Below are 5,659 nucleotides of genomic sequence, written 5' to 3'. Positions count from 1 at the left end.
CCAAACCCACAACCTTAGGAGTCAAACTCGGAGGGAGGGGCGAGCGCTCAGGTGGGAGAATCTGTACCAGGACCCAGTGGGGAAGCTTCAGGGGAACCGAGCGATTTGGCAAGGCTAAACCTTTCCAGTCGCGATGACTTTCCTCTGGAGCAGTCCCAGGATGAGACCCTTATACATGCATTCGAGCAGGTCCGTTCCATCGATGGGCAGGTCCTCCATCCTGACCGCCCACTCTCTTATCCGTATTTTGCCGTTATTAAAGACCGGTTGTATCGAGTGACCCATGACGCTCAGACAAAGGAAGATACGACCCAATTATTAGTACCTAAGAGCCGTCGGGAAATGCTTTTCCAGACGGCACATTGTAATCCAATGGCAGGTCATTTAGGTATGACAGCCACGCTAAATCGTCTAATGACCCGATTTTTTTGGCCGGGCATTCACGAGAACGTCCGCAGATGGTGCGCGTCATGTCGGGAATGTCAGTTGGTGAACCCACCGGCCACCCCAAAAGCGCCATTGCGCCCTATACCTCTAGTGCAGGTCCCCTTCGAACGAATTGGTATGGACCTAATCGGGCCATTAGAACGATCCGCACGAGGACATCGTTTTGCGTTAGTCATAGTGGATTACGCAACACGATATCCCAAAGCAGTGGCGCTCCGCAACATCTCGGCGAAGAGTGAGGCGGACGCCCTGTTTCGTTTAATCTCCCGCATGGGAATCCCAAAAGAGATTCTCACGGACCAGGGTACCGCGTTTATGTCACGCACGTTACGCGAATTATACGAATTATTTGGCATTAAAGCGGTACGGACCAGCGTCTATCACCCACAAACGGACGGACTGGTCGAACGATTTAATCGCACTTTGAAAACAATGATTCATAAATTCGTTCAAGAAGATGCGAAAAATTGGGATAGATGGCTAGAGCCCCTCTTATTCGCTGTGCGTGAGGTCCCCCAAGCCTCCACGGGGTTTTCCCCCTTCAAGCTTCTTTACGGACGCCAGCCCCGCGGGGTGTTGGACGTCCTGAAAGAAACTTGGGAGGACGGATGTTCGGATAGCAAAAACGAAATTCAATATGTCATGGACCTGAGAGCAAAACTCCATATACTGGGGCGGCTCTCAATGGAGAATTTGCTCCAGGCCCAGGGCAGACAAAGCCAGCTGTATAACAGGGGAACTAAGCTCCGAGAATTTACACCGGGAGATAAAGTGCTCGTATTACTGCCGACATCCAGCTCCAAATTATTATCAAAGTGGCAAGGACCCTTTGAGGTCACACAGCGAATTATGAAGTAGTACGAACAGACAGAGGCGACTCCAGGCAAATTTACTACCTAAACCTCCTTAAAAAATGGAGCGAAGAGGAGTCCGTGTTGCTAGCGATGGCGGTGAGTGGAGAGGAGGATCTCGGGCCAGAGGCGGCCATTAAAGAAAAATCCCTCGCCCTGGCCCCAGGAGGGGATCACCTCTCACCCTCGCAGCTCACTGACATTGGACAGTTACAGTCCGAATTTGCAGACGTGTTTTCGCCTCTACCTGGTCGTACTAATCTGATTCAGCACCATATTGAGACGGAGCCGGGCGTGGTGGTTCGTAGTCGGCCATATAGATTACCTGAACACAAGAAAAAAGTGGTTCAGACAGAATTAGAAGCGATGCTGGGGTTAGGAGTAATCGAGGAGTCCCACAGTGATTGGGCGAGCCCGATTGTTTTGGTCCCTAAAACGGACGGCTCGGTGCGGTTTTGTATGGACTATCGCAGGGTGAACGCAGTGTCAAAATTTGATGCTTATCCAATGCCACGGATTGACGAGTTGCTCGATCGGTTAAGTACGGCTCGTTTTTATTCGACATTGGACTTGACAAAAGGATATTGGCAGATCCCCTTATCTCCCATGTCTAGAGAAAAAACAGCCTTCACCACGCCGTTTGGTTTACACCAATTTGTGACGCTTCCGTTCGGCTTGTTCGGGGCCCCCGCTACGTTCCAGCGTCTCATGGATCGAGTGCTGCGTCCGCATGCTGCATATGCCGCCGCCTACTTGGATGATATTATCATTTATAGTGGGGACTGGCGGCGTCATATGGAGCATGTGAGGGCTGTCCTTGAGGCGCTGAGACGGGCGGGGGTAACGGCCAACCCGAAGAAGTGCGCAGTTGGGCGGGTGGAGGTAAGGTATCTGGGCTTCCACTTGGGTCACGGGCAGGTGCGTCCCCAAATTGACAAGACGGCAGCGATTGTGACTTGCCCCAGACCCAAGACCAAAAAGGAGGTGAGGCAGTTCCTGGGGCTGGCGGGAAATTATAGAAGGTTTATTCCTGGTTATTCGGACCTCACTAGCCCCCTGACTGACCTCACTAAAAAGGAGGTACCAGATACGGTCCAATGGACAGAGCGGTGCCAACAGGCCTTTACCCGAGTTAAGGCTGCCCTGTGTGGTGGACCGCTCCTGCACTCTCCTAACTTTTCTCTCCCCTTTTTGTTGCAGACTGAAGTCGATTAACGCGGATGCGCGTTTTGAGTCATTTTCTCCTGATAACCCCGAAAAGAACTTAAATTACACTTTCAGTTTTAATCCCACAGATAAGAGCAATACACGCAGTAATAGTAAAAATTACATTAAATGCCATTGTATGCAATGTTTTCTATAATCTTTTCTATGCTCACAGCTCTGGTGTTCACTGTATCTCACTGTAAACGTGAGATTTATGGCATATCGTATGAAGTAAAGAAATAACTTGTTCTCAAATTCTTTCTTGTAACTCTTCCATCTCAGTAGCACAGATGACTGAGAGGCTCATTATGCAGCTCATTATGCGGGCCTTTGTCTTCTCAGGTGTAAATCACAATGATATTCATGATAGTTGACGCTTACTCGCATATGACTTTTACCAACATAAAGTGTTTTAGAAAATGTAAATCAATATATTGTTTTCTGTAAGTGAGTAAACAAGATGATTTTCACATAATTTAGAAAGAAAAATTCTAGGCTACAAGCTCCAGTTCTCAAAAGTCCCAGGAACCAATGTTCTCTATGTGTTTTTTTGCCTTTTTCAAGTGTTTTAACATTTTTAGTTTTTCACTAACCACGCATAATATTTTTTTTCTCAAAAACACAATCATGTACATACATGCATTTTACATATTATTATAGCCCAGTTTGTGCTGTTTACAGTGAGAGTAGACTTTACCCATTCAGATATTTATAAGAAACTGAAAAAAGCACAAATGTCAGGGCATGACAAAACTTCTCCAGGCCCCAAAAATACCCTTAGACTCCAGAGGGTTAAACTATTAAAATCTGCATTATAACAGTGACTGCATCTATAGCAAATTCTACAGCACTCACTACAAAGAAACACTTTGGGCTCATTTTTCTGTAGCTAGTATGCTGCGAAACCTTTGATGCAGAAGAAATCTAAATTTATCTCATACTAAAACAAGAGCACAACTCATCCCACACAGCCAGCAATTATGGGTCCACCCTGTCCTGAAATACAAAATAATACGACCCGAATTCCGGAAAAGTTGGGACGTTTTTTAAATTTTAATAAAATGAAAACTAAAGTATAACAGGGGAACTAAGCTCCGAGAATTTACACCGGGAGATAAAGTGCTCGTATTACTGCCGACATCCAGCTCCAAATTATTATCAAAGTGGCAAGGACCCTTTGAGGTCACACAGCGAATTATGAAGTAGTACGAACAGACAGAGGCGACTCCAGGCAAATTTACTACCTAAACCTCCTTAAAAAATGGAGCGAAGAGGAGTCCGTGTTGCTAGCGATGGCGGTGAGTGGAGAGGAGGATCTCGGGCCAGAGGCGGCCATTAAAGAAAAATCCCTCGCCCTGGCCCCAGGAGGGGATCACCTCTCACCCTCGCAGCTCACTGACATTGGACAGTTACAGTCCGAATTTGCAGACGTGTTTTCGCCTCTACCTGGTCGTACTAATCTGATTCAGCACCATATTGAGACGGAGCCGGGCGTGGTGGTTCGTAGTCGGCCATATAGATTACCTGAACACAAGAAAAAAGTGGTTCAGACAGAATTAGAAGCGATGCTGGGGTTAGGAGTAATCGAGGAGTCCCACAGTGATTGGGCGAGCCCGATTGTTTTGGTCCCTAAAACGGACGGCTCGGTGCGGTTTTGTATGGACTATCGCAGGGTGAACGCAGTGTCAAAATTTGATGCTTATCCAATGCCACGGATTGACGAGTTGCTCGATCGGTTAGGTACGGCTCGTTTTTATTCGACATTGGACTTGACAAAAGGATATTGGCAGATCCCCTTATCTCCCATGTCTAGAGAAAAAACAGCCTTCACCACGCCGTTTGGTTTACACCAATTTGTGACGCTTCCGTTCGGCTTGTTCGGGGCCCCCGCTACGTTCCAGCGTCTCATGGATCGAGTGCTGCGTCCGCATGCTGCATATGCCGCCGCCTACTTGGATGATATTATCATTTATAGTGGGGACTGGCGGCGTCATATGGAGCATGTGAGGGCTGTCCTTGAGGCGCTGAGACGGGCGGGGGTAACGGCCAACCCGAAGAAGTGCGCAGTTGGGCGGGTGGAGGTAAGGTATCTGGGCTTCCACTTGGGTCACGGGCAGGTGCGTCCCCAAATTGACAAGACGGCAGCGATTGTGACTTGCCCCAGACCCAAGACCAAAAAGGAGGTGAGGCAGTTCCTGGGGCTGGCGGGAAATTATAGAAGGTTTATTCCTGGTTATTCGGACCTCACTAGCCCCCTGACTGACCTCACTAAAAAGGAGGTACCAGATACGGTCCAATGGACAGAGCGGTGCCAACAGGCCTTTACCCGAGTTAAGGCTGCCCTGTGTGGTGGACCGCTCCTGCACTCTCCTAACTTTTCTCTCCCCTTTTTGTTGCAGACTGAAGTCGATTAACGCGAATGCGCGTTTTGAGTCATTTTCTCCTGATAACCCCGAAAAGAACTTAAATTACACTTTCAGTTTTAATCCCACAGATAAGAGCAATACACGCAGTAATAGTAAAAATTACATTAAATGCCATTGTATGCAATGTTTTCTATAATCTTTTCTATGCTCACAGCTCTGGTGTTCACTGTATCTCACTGTAAACGTGAGATTTATGGCATATCGTATGAAGTAAAGAAATAACTTGTTCTCAAATTCTTTCTTGTAACTCTTCCATCTCAGTAGCACAGATGACTGAGAGGCTCATTATGCAGCTCATTATGCGGGCCTTTGTCTTCTCAGGTGTAAATCACAATGATATTCATGATAGTTGACGCTTACTCGCATATGACTTTTACCAACATAAAGTGTTTTAGAAAATGTAAATCAATATATTGTTTTCTGTAAGTGAGTAAACAAGATGATTTTCACATAATTTAGAAAGAAAAATTCTAGGCTACAAGCTCCAGTTCTCAAAAGTCCCAGGAACCAATGTTCTCTATGTGTTTTTTTGCCTTTTTCAAGTGTTTTAACATTTTTAGTTTTTCACTAACCACGCATAATATTTTTTTTCTCAAAAACACAATCATGTACATACATGCATTTTACATATTATTATAGCCCAGTTTGTGCTGTTTACAGTGAGAGTAGACTTTACCCATTCAGATATTTATAAGAAACTGAAAAAAGCACAAATGTCAGGGCATGACA

Source organism: Carassius carassius, chromosome 35 (assembly GCF_963082965.1).
Source record: "Carassius carassius chromosome 35, fCarCar2.1, whole genome shotgun sequence".
Taxonomy (NCBI): Eukaryota; Metazoa; Chordata; class Actinopteri; order Cypriniformes; family Cyprinidae; genus Carassius; species Carassius carassius.
This window is presented reverse-complemented; position numbering follows the sequence as displayed.